This window comes from Peromyscus maniculatus, chromosome 7 (assembly GCF_049852395.1).
Source record: "Peromyscus maniculatus bairdii isolate BWxNUB_F1_BW_parent chromosome 7, HU_Pman_BW_mat_3.1, whole genome shotgun sequence".
Taxonomy (NCBI): domain Eukaryota; kingdom Metazoa; phylum Chordata; class Mammalia; order Rodentia; family Cricetidae; genus Peromyscus; species Peromyscus maniculatus.
The window spans coordinates 12,898,341-12,917,046 of record NC_134858.1 but is presented as its reverse complement, the minus strand read 5'-3'; the positions used below and the strand labels follow the sequence as shown (position 1 = coordinate 12,917,046).

Genomic DNA, 18,706 nt, shown 5'->3' with positions numbered 1-18,706 from the left:
AAGAGTGTGACATTAGAAGGGAAATTTGAATTATGTGTTCTGTGTGGCAAAGGAGAATGTGGTGAGCTGAGTTTCAGAGGGCAAAGACCCTATTGTCTACTGGAGGACATTTGTCAGAAGCACCAGCACATGATAGGTAATAAATCGAGGTGTGCTGATGATCACAGGTAACTGAGACATGCTCCAGAGTTACCTGTGATAGGGAGAGCTGCCATAATGTTCCTGTTAGAATCTCACTGTTTGGATTACTTCTGAAAATTCTTGAATGGTAGGTGGGGTATCAGAAAGCTTCCGCAGCCCTTTTCTGTGTGCAGCCGGTGGTCTGTGCGGACACTGGCACTTGAGCATCTCTCTGGCCTTTGTCTACATTGTCATCTACTAGCTTCAGAGACCTAGGACATCTCATTTGCCTCCAGAACTCAACACTGAGAACTGGGGGAAATGGTTCTTAGCACGCTGTTCCTCACCAGGCACCCACCCTTCCCGCTGTCTGCATTATGCATTAGTCAGAGTTGCTTGCACCTCCTCACTTAAAGCCCCTGCCAGTGGAGCTGCGAGGAGTCAAGGGGTTTCTGAGAGAAGAAGGCTGCTATTGACTCTCTGGTTTAACTTCAGCTCTGAAGACTGGGGCCAACTTAAATTCTTCCTGCTGTGCTTCTGTTGCTGGGCGCCTCTCTTCCTTTGTTTCTCAGCTGAGACGGTAAACAGAGGGTAATGGTTGCCAGCTCTTTTGTGAAGGCTGTGAGCTCCAGACAAGCACCCTGGATGGCTGGGGGAGAAAGACTGCTGAATGACAAAGAAAACAGAAATGACAACAGAAACCCTATCCCTGCCGCGGTTGGCTTTTCCCGAGCCTCTGGGTCCTTCCTATCAGTGAGTCCAAAACTGGACTGCTTCTGCAGTAATAACTGTCGAGGAGGAAAGAAGCTGGCTGGCTGGGTGATAAATAGGGAGCCTTTAGCTGTGCTTAATAAACTGCAACTTCATTTGAATGTATTTTTCTCCATTACTAGAAATCAAGCAGGCTCTTAAAGCCAAACATTAAAATGACTTTATGCTTCCCATGTCTTCAACTGAAGTTGGGAATCCTTCACATGAGAAAACCCTCAGGAATTTCCAAAATGCTTAAAGGATAGTGGAAATGGGAATGAAGAAAACAGAATTGTCTGCTGGTATGGTGGATTATGCCTGTGCTCCTAATACTTGAAAATCTGAGGCCAGAAGTTCAAAACCAGCCTGGGCCACATAGTAAGTTTGAGGCCAGCATGAACTATATAACAAAACTCTGTCTCATAAATGAAAGGTTTCCATACCCCAATATTGGGTTTCTCCACCGATGCAATAAATCAGATCAGGCTGAATACAAAGTAGGAGAGAAATCACATGTCAGGTCTAGGGATAGTGCCTTAAATACCCTGTAGTCGTGGTCTTGAGCATCTCTGTGGGAGGAGCTGACCCTTGGTGGGCTTTCTGAGGATCCGGGTCTGGAATGGGAGGAGGGGGGCCTGGAGGAGCAGAGATTCTCAACAATAAAACCAAAGGGGCAAGGAACTGGGTTATCATCAAGGTGATCACAGAAGCCCCTCAGACAGCCAAAGGTGAGAAGGTGATGTACATGTTAAAACTGTGGTTCTGAAGTGCTGCAAGACTGTATGTATGCTGAACCATGCATTTCTAGATTTCATAACTACAGAACTTGGTGTTACCATAGAAGCTTCGATCCCTCTGCTCCCCTCCCCTCCCCTCCTTGTTTTGCTGATACCCTGACAATTGTTTTTTAGCTTCATCAGGAATCCATCAGATCAATTTTGACTCAATTGTTCTTTGTTCCTTGACACTGAACAAGGCATTTTGTCCTTCTTGCTTTCCATGAGCGTGCAATCAGAGATTGTTTATTACTTCCATTTCAGAGTGTTCTCAGATACATGGTTGCCCTGCAGTGTTACGGGTGTAAATCAGAGTGCTGATGGTACCTGCTGAGCTTTCCAGGTTCTTGTGTCCTGGAGCAAAGAAAAACAAAAGTAGCTGCCAGCATCGTGATGCTTATTAGATTATTTATAGGGCACATGTCATCCCCTACATTTGGAAATACTGGGATTTTTTTTTTGAATGCTGTTCATGAATACACATATGTTACATGGAGCCTGAAGTGGAGTAGTAGTGGAGATTTTCCTCTGCCAATGGTTTCTTTCATATGTTAGTCCTGATGCTCCCTTTCCTGCCCCAGAACTTCTGAGATAGGTGAGGAACAAGGTCACATTTGAACACTTTTCCCAGTGTCAAAAGACAAGCAAGAGGACGTCTCACATTTTCATGCTTCAAACCCAACGTCACCCCAGCTCACCATGTAGATTGATTCATTATTAATTCTAAGTGCAGGGCCCTGGGAAAGGGGTGAAGATAGGCATCACAGAACCCTGAGTATATCATAAGCAAATATTCATTTTAGTGTTGTCATTATGCCTCACAACTATGTAAACTGTTTATTATTGAGAATGTTAACAATTTGGAAGGAAAGGCTTCAAATAGCTGATAAACATAGGACATCTTTAGTAATGTGAAGTATTAGTGAGTTCCTAGGACATCTTTAGTAATGTGAAGTATTAGTAAGTTCCGATTGACCAGTTTGGGAATTATAGTAATGGAACAAAGAAAGGGATTTCTTACTAGAGAAACTTACAAGAACACTATGTGCCTCTGTGTGTGTGTGTGTGTGTGTGTGTGTGTGTGTGTGTGTGTGTGTGTGTGACTACGTGCTTGTGTGTGTGTGTGTCCCTGTGCATGTGTGCGTGTATGTATATGTGCCTGTTTGTGTATGCAGGTTGTACAACTATATTTATAAATTTTAAAATATCATCATTGAATGCTGTATACAGTTGTGTAAATGTTAACATAATTATGTCTAAAATTAAATGCTTTAATGTGTTTAATAAAACACACACTCAGGACTGTTGCTTGAGATAAGATTTGAGCCCATCTCTGAGATGAGGAAGATCTTATTTCACATTACCTTAGCACTACTATAGTACTGTTCGTGGTTGAATGGATACCAGAATGCAGTCTGCATGAAGGATGTGTTCTTTTTTCTCTTTTCCTTCGGCATGAGAGTTCCATCCAAACCTTTTTCTCATATTAAAGTCCTTTCCTTGATCTGAATAAATATTTTCTCTTCGGGCAGGTCATATTGTAGTTTGTTTAACAAAATAAAGGCAGTGGGCAAGACAAGTGGCCATAATTCCCCAGGGCAGGTGAGCACTGTTATTTCAGTCGTCAAGTCCCCCTTATTAAAGTGTCTGTCACCAGGGCTTTGGAAGCAGCTGACCTTCTAACCAAAGGGGATATAAAACCAAAGCCTGTTCTTGTCCTTCATCGGAGACCAAGACATTCCCAGCTCCCTTGCTTGAGGCTCAGTGTGTGGCCAACACAGTTGAATCTAGAAAGAATAAGAAGCAGAGCAGGAAGCTGGCTTTTACAATATGGAGCTTTCCATCCTACTCACAGGAAACCCTTGCATGCCTGAGGCAACACTTCTGTCCCAGTGGTTACCTGGACATTAAAAGGGAAGACTTGGCAGGGAAGCTTCCAGAATGGCCTTCAAGATAAACTGTGCTCATTAGGGTGCGAATGCTGCCATCTTGTGCTTCTGCTTCCTCTGGTTAGCTAACCCCGCTCACTGATTCTTTATTGAACAGACCCCACCATTGCTCACACATGGGGGGTTATGTCCTTTGCGTTTTCTGGATCGGGAACCAAAAAGATTGCCATCAATCATTAGGATGATTTTTGCCCATGTGAACACCTCAGATAGGAGTTTAGTGCTGGGTCGAGAGACTAGGCAAGGAAGTCAGACACACCATGTGGGAGATGCAGCTTTAGTAGATAGGAAGAAACACAATGTGGGCCAGGAGCCTAAGCTCTCCAGCCTCAATCGTACCATCTGTTATGTGGACATAATGGTACTCGATGAGCTCCTGTGAGAATAAAGTAAAGCAATACATGTAATGGTATATGGCCACAATTCGGGCATTTCATGGCCCTTGGTAATATTATTCAAGGTCTCCTGATTAATAGGTTTTGTTGCCACGTTTTGCTCACTCTATAGTGCTTTTTGTGCTTTGCTACCATTTTCTTTTCTCCTACAGGTTGATCTCTGCTGGGTGTTTAGCGAGAAAGAAGTAATTTTTGTGTGTAATTAATAGTTCCAAAGTCATTCTGGGAACATAAAGATCACACTTGTATAATATAGAACAACATGGAGCTGAAAAGCAATGGAATGGAAGATGAGATACTTACATTAAAGATCTCCTTAGATGACTGGAAAGGAGTGGAATTGGTAGCTGTCTGAAGTCATTCAACTGGCTAACATTTGGCCCTCTGGTTTCTGGGCTTTTGCACCTCTGGTCTGATGGGCACCTGTCTTTTTAGCTTCTTTTCTCCTGTTGTATTGTAAACTACTGACTGGGTAACTTGTTCAGTTTATTTGGCTCATAATTCTGGAGGCTGTGATGTCCAAGGGCATGGTGCCAACATCCGGCATGCTGTGTCCTAACAGGACGGAGTGTGAAAGGATGAGCATGAGCCAGCAACAGGAACCTGCTTCTGGGGGAACTAACCCTTTGCAGAGAGACTCACAGTCATTCATTCAGGAAGGTGGGTCTAAGGATGAAATTCCTGTCTGGCCCCACCTGGCAACACTGCTGTACTCTAACAAAAACTTTGGGGAGCCCATTCAAAACCGCAGCACTATTTGCAAAGCAACAGATATATATTGTAAAAGTGAATGCTGTGAGTTTTAGATTCTCATCAAGTCATAATAGTAGTGTTATTTATGCCCTAGGATCATTGAAAGTCTAGAAATAAGAGAATCAATTTCAATGAAACAGGAACTGGCATTGGTCTTTGATAGCAGGGAGGTGTGTCTTGAGTTTGGTGTGGCCATCTCTGCAATCTCTTTGAGTTTGATTTTGAGAGTTTAAACTCCAAATCCTCTTATTTAGATCTTCTACATTCTGGTCTTAAAACACCAAAAATTAGTAGTAATCGCATAGAAATTTCTTTCACATTCTAATTTTTAAAAGATTATTATACATCCTAATATATACCCTTTTTCCTCCTGTGGGTAATTGAACCAAGAGCCTTGTGCACCAGAAACAACTGCTTTACTGCCTAGCTTCATCTGTGGTCCTTTGTTTTGAGATAGACTCCCACTCAGTTGAGCAGGCTGGTCTTGAACTCATTCTGAAATTGAGGCAGGCCTTAAACTTGGATTCTCTTTCCTCAGCCTCCTGAGTAGTTGGGATACAGATAGGTATCACCAGGCCTGACTACATAAATATACCTTAAGCTAAGTCCCCTCAGTCAAGTGCAAAGCACCTTTAAAGGCTTAGATGTTGGATTGCCCCATATTCAAGATGTAGAGTTTAAATTCTTCTGAAAGTGCTTAGGTAATCATGTCTTCTCCTCACATCCCCACCAAAGGAGAAACAAATGGAGAGAAAGTTTCCTTTCTGTTCTTAGTTACCTTGATTCCAAGTGTCAAGAAAATTGATGGAGGAGGGGCTGATTGCTACACAAGGTAGTTGATCACTTACACAACACCTTTTCTTCTCATATGGAAAAAGGTAAAGGAAGGATGAATAATAATTTGAGAAGAGTAGAACCATTATATTTAAAATTAAGAGTAATGTTAATACAATCAAAATCATAGTAAGATTATGCCTTATGACTTTTTCAGAATCTATTTTATTCCTTCTATCACAGGGTCAATACAGAGCCTAGATTTTCATTCTTTATATTTTAATTTCAATTGTCTATAGAGAGATTACAGAGAATGCCATTGATCAAGGAGTAATTCTATCTCCCACATAGCAATATGTCTTATAGAGTTCATAATTCCACTCATGGTAGAATGTGGAAATACCACCTTAAGGAGAAAGACATCTGCCTCAATTCCTGACAGACCTTGAACAGCCTCTGGACAGCACCATGAAGCCTGCTCAGAGCTCTCCTCTCCTGTCAGCAGAGCGCTGACTCAGATAAGATTCATCCACAATTAAATGATGCTTGCATGAGGGATGTCAGGCTGGAGGGAGTACCGCCTGTACTCATCACACATTACACCTGGAGAGATTCTTATCCAGAAGGGATGGGAGTTATCAGGATCATAATGAACTCTGCATATATTAGACACAGTCAGTTCTGAGACTGCTCAGCAGCAAGATTGGCCACACGCCTGTCTGTCACCTGCTCTCTTAAAGGATGTGGAGTTTCCACAACTTACATTCCTCATCCTGAGAGCTTCATTTTTTTGTTGACCTACCTGGGAACCTAAATATTCATTTTTGTTTAAACACATCAGGGTTAGGGAATCATGGACATATCTCCCACCTGACTTAACTCCGTACTGAATGCTTCCAATACATCTCAAATTATTTTGCCGGGCGGTGGTGGCGCACGCCTTTAATCCCAGCACTCGGGAGGCAGAGCCAGGCGGATCTCTGTGAGTTCAAGGCCAGCCTGGGCTACCAAGTGAGTTCCAGGAAAGGCGCAAAGCTACACAGAGAAACTCTGTCTCGAAAAACCAAAAAAAAAAAAGAAAAAAAAATCAAATTATTTCAAACTGAAGGTTTTACTCTGCGACTTTTTGTCTAAGTTAACTGGTTGATTATGACTTTTTTTCTGGTTAAAGTACTTTTATAGTCAGTTTGGTGATAGACATAAGCTAGTATATTACAGTTATTGTGAGTTCCCTTGGGGTTCTGTAAGTCTTGAAATTGCATATTCTATAATAATTGCTCATTTCTTAGTTCTTCCAAAAGAAAAACTAGGGCTTTGCCAACAAGTTCAGATGTTCTGAATGATGTAAGCACCTAACCCCCACAGAAAATGTATTAAAGCACCATCCTGAAGAATAATTTGTATATATGTTTATCTTTAAACATATTAAAATATAAATAGTAGATGAACACACAAAACATAAAGAAGACCATATTATCTTCTTTGGAGTATATAGTTCTGTAGGGTTCAGTCAGTATATGAATACTGATGTTTGCAACTTAAGCTAATGGCCTTAAGAAAGAAATAAAAGGACACTGTATCTTATAGATGTGAACATGTAAAATGGAAATTAAATTTAAATTGAATCTATAGGGAGAAGAAATAGAACAAAATATTCATTTTAAATTTTCTCCCCATATCAAAAGTTTCAAAAGCATCAGGTTGATATGTATTGAGTCTTATTGTTACATATTCTATATGACTTTTATGTCATACAATTACACACCTGATTAGGTGGTTTGCTTCATGACTACTTAGCAAGAGATTAGTATTATAATAGCCAGGAACAGAAAGAAGTTTTGTTATTTAAAAAAAAAAAAACTAGAATGAAATAACCAAAAACTATTTCATAGCAAAACCAGATAATTTAATTATCAGATAATGTTTCTTGATGGTTTCAGAAAAAAACAGGAAGACGTTGAAGATGCCTTTAAGGACTTTGTAGACCACATGGCTTTCATCTGAGATTCTATGAAAGAATGGTCAATAAGCACGCTCTTTGAACCCCAAGAAAATTACTTTGAAATGCTGCACTAATATAACCACCTATTTTTAGTCTGAGACTTCTGCACTCAACCAGACATCCCTTGGAGTATGCTGTGGATTGTCATCTCAGCTCCCAGCACCTCCATTTCACATCTGAGCAAAGGCACTGTTGCTCTGCACTGCCCATGGCTCTTTTTCTTTGCATCCCTTGACTCTGGACACACCACCTTCAGGTTCTCTTAAACCAGAAGATGTGAACCTCTGCCCTGTGAACCAAATTGCAGAACATCTTAAAACAATAATTCAGGAGATGCAGCAAAATGAAGAGCATTCCTGCTGTGCTATCTATTAGTATTTATCAATTTGAATACTTTCTTGAGTGCCAAATATTTATTCTTGTAGAGTACATACAAATGAGTCAAAAGGAATATGCCCCAATACAGGGTCAAGAATATTTAGTTTAAATAACTTCTCTCTAGTCCCACAGTTTCTAATGTGAGTAATGGAAGGGTGACATTGTTGTCAAAGGGGCTCTGAGAGATGACATTTTCTTTTTGATGTGATGTGGTGGTTCTTAAAAAACAACAGTGTAGCCTGGTGGATTCTTGAAGTGTTTGGCACACGGACTGTTCTGTTTCTAAATTTATATCATTTACTCATGTCTCCTAGGATTTGCTAATAGCACACAGACATTCAAAAGCAAGCTTCTGAGCTCATATTTGTAATGTCTGAGTGACATTTGCTCAAAGTGGTCAAATCACCAGGGCTCCTTTCTTGAGTGGGGGAAAAAAAGAGGAAATGGGAGGCATGTTAAACAAAATAGAAATCTATTCGAAAGGAGCATTCAGACCTGAACCCTTTGGGAGATGAGTTTGGTAAAAGGTTAAACAAACCTTCCCTCACTCTTGTGGGAGCTTAAAATAAATTCCATCCCATTCATGTCAGCCTTCTTGTACAGCTGTCCCTAAACATCTGCTGTGGATGCTCCCCCTCACAGTTTACATATGCTTGTGTAAACTATTTATTTGTAATACATAATTAGCAGTAAAGTGTATACTTGGTTTTTAACTACATATACTCAGGGGTGGACTCGGAGAAAACTCTTTAACTATGTGAAATGAGTCTATGAGGTTTAAAGCTTGCCAGAGCAACAATCCCACTTCTTGTTCTGCAGCTGTTGATCGTAAGGGTTGTTTTAATGTGTTTGGGTTATTGTAGCTTAGGGTAGAATAGTGAAGTTGTGCTGAGACCTCCATCCAGGGCAGAGCTTGTCAGCCCCTGCCCTGTGAACCACACTGCAGAATAAAATCAGCCTTCAGGGCTATGGAGAAGTGTGGCTGCCCAGATACTCGGAAGCTGCAGTCTTCATAGACATGCAGAGAAAATTAAGCAAACCTCTGGAGACACAACCCTGGGTTGACCTGGACAGATCAATCTTCCAAGGTCTTGATTTTGTTGGCAGAATAAATGCTCCCATAAAGTGTGAGATCCAACTGAGGTTGGGTGAAGACTGCACAACACTAGTTCTTGGGAACAAATGGGGATCCTAGCTGTCAGGGTGACTGATGGTCTTGCCACATGTGAATGCTTTGTTGAGAAATGAGGTCAAATGGTTCCACCAGCAGCAGCAGGAGGTTCCTTTATTTTCTGTTGTAGGCAAGGAGCTGAGAACCCATTAGGTTAACTTACTGGAGATGGGAACCGTCTCAGCACTAACAAAAGGGAACCCCATTTGTTGAAGGTCCAGAATTGACCTTCTCTGGGGAACCTTTGAGTGGCAGTAGAAACACTCTAGACAGTCACCTTTATAAAGGGATTGATTTGTGGTTTTACATGGTTGGATCTATCCTTCTCCAGATAACGGCACTAGTTCCTCTAATCAAGTGCTTCTGGAGTCAGCATTGTGATGGCCAGCCCGTGTGATTCCATAGAGTCATCTGTGGCCTACTTGTCCTGGTGTTGTGTCAACAGCAAAAGATTTACATTATCACCCACTATTCTCTGGAGGTAAGCTTCCTGTGGAGAAAATTTGACCCCAGTTAATAAATACTGTTCTAATCTGATAATTTTCTGAACCTTATTAGGCAGTAGAAATGTATTGAGTACTTACCTACCTTGGGTGGACAGTGTTTGGAGTGGGTGACAGTAACTTCCCTTAGAGATAGTCTCATTCTTTTTGTAATTCACAGTCAAGTTGGATAATGCTATTCAAACAGCTTGATGGGGGAAAATGTTTAGAATAATATCTAGTGCTACAAAGAAAATATCCTGAGGCTATCCAACAGTTAGGCCTGGGAGTCAGTTGTATGCCCGTGTTTTCATGGTGGCATGGTGGTTAGGGTAGAGAGTTAAACTCGGGAAGCATGTGAAAGACAACAACAAAAACAGCGTGAAGGCCAGTGGTTTGCAGGCAGACAAAGGTTTGAAATAGTGCCCAAGACCAGTGCCAGAGTTACCCCCATCCCTCAGCTATACGGACAACTTTGGACTTTGTTGTTCTGGAAGCTTCAGAAAGGCTTTGACAGGAGGCCAGCTGACCTGGTGGCTGAGATGTGCTGAGGGTCAGGTGTCTGGGGAAGCAGGAGTGCTGGGGATGGGCTGAGCAGATGCACCAGGCTAGTGGGAGAGCTGGAGCACCTGGATGCTGCCCTCCTCTGCCTGGCATCCTAGCATTCTCCTTGTTCTGTCTGAGGTCTGATCTGATCCGCCCCGAGGTCCTGGCTTTGAACCTGTGCTCTGCTCTCATTTCTTTATAAACTGGTGCATTTGAAACTTTTCCACATCTGGCTTTCATTTCCAAAAATGATACCAGGAGTGAGATCAGAAGAAAAACAAGCTCTTCTTTGGTAACTGAACTTTTTTCTGTTGTGGTGGTTTTATATACTTCTTGTTTGGGTTGGTTTGGACAGGGACTTCATGTAACCCAGGCTGGTCTGCAGTTCCTAGTCATCCCGTCTTGATTCCTTAGTTAAGTAACAGATTAACTTTATTTCAAATACTCATCTCTCAGGAAGTCCCTTCGCTACCAGACTCAATCCTCAGATTCATATACGCAACAAGATTCACGGAGCTCCAGAGGAACCAATCCCACACCTCTTTTGCTGAGCTCACATGCCAGCTCTTCCTTAATCCCCAGGACAGAATCTGCCCTCAACACTTGTCCTAAGCTCTGTGGCAGAGCCTCCATGGGATAGCGCTTGTTCAGGCCCGTTTTGAGGGGCTGGGTGCACTTATGTGCACTCTGTTGGCTGCTGATTTGAAGCACAATGCTAAATCACCTATTCAGGCTCTTGAGCCTGAGGATTATTTCCCACAACAGAACCCATCAGTCACCGGAATTTTGACGTGGAGGATGGGCAAGCTGAAGGAACCAAGTCTACACTGGGCCCTTTGCTGAGGCACACTTGTCAGTGATGACAACCTGAGACTAGACTGACAAACTAGATAAAGAGCGAATTTCTAGACGGTGTTTCCAGGTCCACATACAAGCTGGTTCAAATCCCTGGGGATTGTTTCTTGCTCTGTACCTCTAAATAATTCCTCCTGACCCTGCTTGTTATGTTGCATCTCTCATAGCGTTCTCCTCTTTCTGTGTGAGGTTGCTTGGTTAGCTCTTCCCATCGCTCATCTTATGCCAATTGTTACCTTGAGATAGCCTTCACCATATGCTGATACACTATTTCTTAGTTTCTCCCCATCTGTCCATTCTCAACCTTTATGAGGCAACAGAAAATATATAATCAAGTTATAGCAAGCTCAGTATCTCTTATCTCCTTAGATTCATTTAGCAACAATTACACAGTGTTTATCTACTAATGTAAATGTTTGTCTAAATGGACGAGTGCATTCAACCAAATCCACTTGCTCCTGTGGTGTCCTCTGTCCAGGAGGAGACCTGACCTTTGTATAACCTTGGAAAGATTCAAAACCAAGTTATTTTTCAATTAGCACATCTACAGTGTTCAGTTCTTTCTGAAAATGACACTCATCATCCTTTTCTTCATCTGTGGGAAAGGACACTCATAATCCTTTTCTTCATCTGTGTCTGATAAACACACACACACCAGGTATTGGTGGCTGCACACACCTTTAATCCCAGCACTCAGGAGGCAGAGGCAGGGAGATCTCTGTGAGTTTGAGGCCAGCCTGGTCTACAGAGAGAGTTCCAGGACAGCCAGGACTACACAGAGAAACCCTGTCTTGAGCCCACACACACACACACACACACACACACACACACACACACACACACCCTTTCTTCCTGCCCCACAGGACTTCCTTTCTTCACAGGAAAGAGGCTTGCTATTATACCAATTCCTCTCATATTCCTCTTCCTGATTCCCAATGTTACTAATCACATAGTTTTTTCCTTAAAGGAGAACCAGTTCTTGTAACCGGAGGCAGAGCTTTCCCATACACCCGATTACACCAAGCAGTTACTTCCCAAATTACTACACAGAGGCTTATATTAATTATAAATGCTTGGCTGATGGCTCAGGCTTATTACTAGCTAGCTCTGACATTTTAATTAACCCATATTTTTATCTATGCTTTGCCACATGGTTCATGGCCTATTACCTCATTTTCTACATGTCTTGCTTCCTCTGTAGCTGGCTGGTATCTGCCTTGACTCCACTCTTCTTTATCTCCTTACTCAGTTTGATTGTACTGCTTAACCTTATCTTGCCTTGCCATTGGCCAAAACTGCTTTATAATCAACCACTGAGAGCAACACATATTCACAGAGTACAGAAGAACATCCCACAGCAAGTTCTGGTACTTGGGATGGATGATTAAAGACACCTTTTAGAAGAACAGCAGGGACACATGGAGAGGAGACATCTACTGTTTCAGAATCCATCACAAGGATTCTGAGGGTCCCCAGAGAGCACCCTCCCCCTCAGCTGCATTTGCCCCAACAACTACTGGAATTGATACTATTTAAGGATATTTGTCCCATTGTAACACTTTGGCTCTTTCTCTTTTACACAGTTATTACAAAGTAAACAGTATCATCGTGTAAAGGCTTCCTTTATTGTGCCTTTTGTTTTAAATTTGAGTCTAAGAGAATGCTAATGTGTTTACTGTTTGCTTTCTGTAAGAGACGCCTCCAGAGGAAAACTGAAATAGGGATCAGGCAGCCAAGCACAGGAACAAATGATATTCTCTCCATACATTTTTTTTCTTACACTATGATGAATTTTTTTCTCCAGAGAGAAGAGTGATTTCTGAAAGCCTTGAACAACATGCTAATCTTTCTTTCTGATAGTCCCTGGTTGAATTACCCCTGTATTTGTAGCATTTCCTGATGAAATGATACTTGACATTAACCAGTGTTGTATGGAAATATTTCCAGCACCTGGGGAGGAAATAAAGGAGGGAATTCATAACCTGGGCCTGGGTAGCCATTTTCTTCTGAATGAACTTGAACAATTCTTGCTTCATAGTAACTGACTTTTCCTAAGAGGTCACTCTGAGACAATAAAACGCTTTGCAAACAGTGGCAATAAGTTAGAATTTATAATGCTGTTAGTAAGAGAAGGATAATTTTTGGGCTGGTTGGCAAAATCAACTGTGGGCTTTGGGATTTCTGTCTTCATGTTGCGCAATAATAGGTCTTGTGAATTGAATATTCTAGTTATTTAGAAAGCACAGATTAGAGGAGCATTCAGGAGAAGCAAGCAAAATTTTCCAGATGGAGAAAATATGAAATTAGTATTTGGTTTAACATCTCAGAGCAATTGGGGTAATTTTGATTTGGCTAAGTAAAAATAGATAATGCAAATTTTAAAAATATCTGGATTATTCACCAAGCTGTGTTTCCTATGTCTGCTTTTGTATCTGGAAGAATGGTGTACATTCTATGATTGCTGCTTTTTCCTAGGATTAGAAAATTCTGTCAGAACTGTGGAGCTGCTCTCCCTCAGCTAAGCAGAGGGGGGTTTGGGGAACGGGTATCGGGGCACCTTCTTGGGATGTAATGCTCAACTTAGTTAAAATGAGAACTCATATCCTATGGTGCAAAGGGAGAATAAGATCTGGCGGCATCTGGGCCACCCCAGAGCTCTCTGCCAGTGCTTCCCCAGCCTCGATCTACAGCACACTTTATCCTGTCCATACTGCAGACATTTGTGAGGGGGAGATCAGGGCTGCAGGGGCATAGGTATGTGTTAGAACTGCAAGATGTACCACAGGAATCACACTTTACATGGTGTATGTTCAACAATACATGAAAAGTCTAGTCATGTGAACAAAACAATGTTTTGGTCAATGCCAGAGTGTGCCCACTTGAAAACAGTGTTCTCATGAGATTAAAATGGCTCCATCAAATTTTCATCACCTGGCAACATTGTAGCTGTCATACATTGTAGCATGATGCAGTTCTTACAGGCTGCCATGACTCTGGGATAAGCAGACATGCACTGCACAGGCAGTTACAGAGCATTAACAGACAGTGATGGTGTAAATAAATGACCGTGATCATGGGTTATGTATTTACTATGCTATACTTCTTGTCATTGCTTTAGAATATACTCTGTCTACTGAAAAGATAGTGTGCAGGGAAGCAGCATGCCCTGTTAGCCAGCAGCAGCCTTGGGTGCTGCCTCTCATGACTGTTTCTCAGGACACACTGTGGCTAAAGGATGAGTGGCTGTATTTACTGCATTCTGACTGCCTAATGTGGGAATTCTTCTAATGGTGAATGCAAACACTAAACCTGTAGCATGTTTCATCTAGAGAGAGCAATGCAATACTATTTCTTATATGTGGCTCAGCACAGGAAAGGAAAGACTTATTTGGGAACAGCTTAAAGGCTGCAAGGAATTCTAGTTTAAATATTTTTAGCTATGCCCTGCCGCTGTTTCTGCAAGTTTTCTAAGTTGTAGTGCTGATTTCTCTCATATTCATTTTAATTTTTTTTGTAATTATAATGACATTACACACACACACACACACACACACACACACACACACACACACACACTTCCTTAGCTTTCGTGGTATCAGAAGGTGTCATACAAACTCCCAAGGATGGGAAGCAGTTAATAGTCCTACTCAGATATGCTGCCTATAATCCAGAAAGACCAGCAGGTCAAGATGACCCCGAGGGTGTGGCGGAAGCATGCTCATTGTGTCTTCTTCTTGGAGCCTGAAGTAGAGTTCTGTTGTATGCAGACCAGCTCAGTTTCACTAAATGAAAGGTGAATCTTTGCCCTTTAAGACACTTGAGCAGACACTGTACGAAGGAGAAATGGTGGCCTAGCACTTCATGCCTGTGCCCAGTCCAGTGTCTGCTCTGAGTGACACTTGATAACTGAAACATAAGGGAGAAAATAATACACTAAGACCACCGAAGTTCAAACTGCAGAGTAGAAGCCCTCCAATGGGCTGCCTGGGCTAGGCCTTTTGGGAATTCATTAGAACTCTGAATCCTTAGAGCCACTGGCCCTAGGCCAATAGTCAAAATCTCAGAAAAAGAGACCAGAAACCTGGTGCTAACAGGTCCAATGATGGCTCTGACACACACTGGAAACTGCTGAGGTAGTTCATAGACTGAACCTCTGAAGGTAAGTGCAATTTGTAGACAAGCTTGACAGACCTGAACAATGATAGGAGGCAAGAGCAGTATTGGTGTCAGGTTCACACTGGAGATCTGAGGTCCCTTTTCAGCCGTGGGACTGGCAAACCATATGATCTTGTCCACAGTATATAAGCTGCTGTCTTTCTTTTGTGGTAAAACTACAGTGTTAGGTTAGTTGATTTGAAGACATCTTTGGCTGTAATGTTCATTGACTTTAAGTGGCTTTGGTTCAATACATCAATATATGATCTGTGATAGCATTGTCACATTAATGATTGGTGATTCAAATAGCTACTATCATATCCTGTATTATCTCTAACGGCTGTGTGTGCACGTGCCTATATATGTATGCCTATATATGCACGCGTGCACACACACACTCACACATGTACACGTACACTGTAAACTTTTCTCTTCTTTTCAGGCAGTCATTAGCATGAGGCAGACAGCACAGCTTTATTCCCTCATGTGTCATGTAGGCAGTCTATTACTGACTTCAGGAGCAAGGGCCCAGAGTGCCGAGCAGTCCCAAGCAATCCACAAAGGCAGATGTAGGGAATTCAAGTTAGATCTGCCTTTGGGATCATAAGCCCCAGGACAGCATGTCACTGAACAGGCCTGTCTCTTCAGTGATGCTGACTTCACCCATTGGTGTGGGCTTTGTGAATGGTAGTTTTCATAGGAAGGATGCCCTGCATGGCTAAGGGCAAACCAATGGTGTTCACTTATTTCCTGTTTTGTGTTATTGTTCCTGAACTTCTAAGTAATTAGAATGTCAGTTAGTGTTTGTGGAACTGTTTGTTTATCTATTGAGACAGGGTCTTGCCCCATGGGTAAGCTCCCCTCAAGCTCTCTGTATAGCTCAGGCCAGACTCTATAAACAAGATCCTTCTTTTCTCAGCCACCCAAGTTTGGGATGATGTGTAAAACACTACACCCACCTACTGCTAGACCTTGGGAGTAGCAGTAGGGTCTGCTATAAACTCCATTTGACAGACAAGAAAACAGACTCAATACACACAAAACTTGACTCAGGTTTCTCTGGTCATTGGGGTGGGGACACAAATCTTCATAGCCTTGGGCCAAGAATGAAGTATCCTTTTCTTTGACTTGGGTGTGCCATTTTCTATTAGAGAAGAAAATATAGAGTAGACCATGGATCTCCTGTAGTAACTCAGGAGTTCTAGTTTCTAGAATCTACCTTAGTAGATGGCTGGTTAAACTCCTATAATTACTTGTGCCAGGAATTGAAGTGCTTTATCGTTTTAACTCAAATCCTGCTGAGTGGGCACTATTTTTCTCATTTTTCATTAATAAGAGTAACTGAAGCACTGGAAGGTTAAATAAACTCTTCCAAGTTTGCACAGCTAATGACAGAGTTCAGATTTAAACCCAGGCCTGTGTCGAAGAGCATTCTCTGTAACTTAAGCAGCCTTTTGTTGGTGAGAGCTTTTTCACAGGGCACTTCTGATTGGTAACTGGTCAGTCTGGGGCAGTTAGGATATACACATCTTCCCCCAAAGACACCTGTGGAGGAGAAGCTGCATGTGTTGACTTTGCAGCATGTTCCACAGCTTCACACAGTTAACATTTTGAGTACTTTCTGGAGAACAGACTCTCTCTCAATCTCTCTCTCTCTCTCTCTCTCTCTCTCTCTCTCTCTCTCTCTCTCTCTCCTTTTCTCATACAATACATCTCAACCATAGCCTCCCAGTAGCCCCCACACATACCTCCCCTTTCTTCCAGATTCACTGGTCCTCCTCCTCTATTTACCTTCAGAAAAGAGCAAGCCTCCCAAGGATATCGACTGAGCACAGCATAACAAGATGCAATAAAACTAGGCACAAACCCTCCTATCAAGGCTGGACAAGTCCACCCAGTGGAAGGAAAAGGGTCCCAAGAGCAGGCAAAAGAGTCAGCGACAACCCCACTCCCACTGTTAGGAATCAACAGGAATACCAAGCTCCACAACCACAGGGGAGGAACTAGCGAATACCCACGTGGGCTCCATGATTGCTGCCTCAGTCTCTGTGAGCCCCTATGAGCCCTGCTTAGGTTTTGTGGCTGGGTTGGTGTTTCAGTCCCACTACTGGAAGTTGCCTGGTTACAGAAGATGACTGGTTTGGGCTCTAAATCCTCCATTACTAGAATTCCTCATCAGTGTAACACTTGTATTATCCAGTGAGTTTCTATTGTACTAGGTTTCCATGTCACGTGCCCCCAAATGAACCCAATTCCAGTCAATTCTCTCCATACTCTCTCCTTCTACCCCATTTCCCCATCAGATCCCTCCTATTCCCATCCGCACCAGCCCCCAGTCCACCTACAAAATCTGTTCTATTTCCCCTTCCTGGGGAGACCTGGGTGCCCCCCCATGTACCCTCCTTGTTACCTAGTTACTCTGGGTCTGTGGACTGTATGTAGCATGGGCGTCCTTTACAGCTAATATCCTCTTATGAGTGAGTACATATCATAGTTGTCCTTTTGGGTCTGGGTTACCTTACTCAGGATTTCTTTTTTCTAGTTCCATCCATTTGCCTGAAAATTTCATGATGTTATTGTTTTTAACAGCTGAGTAAGACTCCATTGTATAAATGTACCACATTTTCTTTATCTATTCTTCAGTTGAGGGACATCTAGGAGAATACACCATTTCCAAATGAGTAAGTCAGGAAAATAGGAAGGGAAAGTAGGATATTCCTTCTGGTGGCTTTTCCCTGTTTATAATGACGAGAGAACAGGTTTGTGCTGCAGAGGACAACATCACCAGGTTATAAACTCATGCCTGAGTACTCACAGGATCAAGGCTGACCAATACTGTCCCTGCCCCAATGACTCCATCTTTATTCATCCCCTGTAAAGGAAGGTCTGCATGCTCCATCCGAATCCCACACTGAGATTCACACTCACAGTGAAAAGGGCTGCCTGGGAGTCATGCCAGCCCTGCCTCTGAAAGACAAATGTCTCCAAGATTGATGGCTCAGTGATCTCTTTGGGGATTGTATAAAAATATTGATTATGTTGCTAAGTTGTAGAAAATGGGCTCTGGGGTACAGAAATAGGTGCTTTCTTTAAAATAATCCAGAAGCAGTAGGATAAATCAATGCACAGGGCATCTAAGACATCATAGCTATCATAGCTTCACAAACAGCTTTGGCTTCCATGTGGAAAAGCCAATACCTTGCTGAAATAATAGCAACTGTTATCTTGGCATGCTAAGAACAGAAGCTAGGGTTTTCTTCTAGTGTTTACTTTACAGTTGTACCAAATCCCTAACTTCTAGCACTCATGTATTCCTGAAACCCATGAGGGGAACTGCCAGACAGCATTTGTGCCAGGTGAGGTTTTGTTTTCCTTCTTCAAAACCACAGACATTAATGTCATAGGAGATATTTGGAGTTTGAGAGCTGAAGCTGACAGAGGTACTCTTGCTTAGTGTTTCTTTTTTTTTTTTTTAGTTAAATACAAATTTCCATACACAGTAGTACAACTCTATTTACACCTGCTTTGAAGTATTTCCAATTGTATCAAAAACCACTCATTCTAGTTTATAAGACAGGAAAAGCAGCAGAGATCTTGCTT

General features: G+C 42.2%; 1 protein-coding gene across 6 annotated transcripts in view; it reads left to right on the top strand.

Annotated features, from left to right (window-relative positions):
* Positions 1-18,706, top strand: part of Fat3 (FAT atypical cadherin 3) — a 599,580-nt gene that overhangs the window by 98,400 nt on the left and 482,474 nt on the right. The window contains exon 1 of one of the 6 annotated variants that reach the window (XM_042280462.2): positions 9,410-9,549. The exons of the other annotated variants lie outside the window; for them this stretch is intronic. The gene's annotated coding sequence lies outside the window, so the exon portion shown is untranslated. Of the gene's footprint in view, positions 1-9,409; positions 9,550-18,706 lie in introns of those variants that run through there. 6 annotated transcript variants of the gene reach the window in all.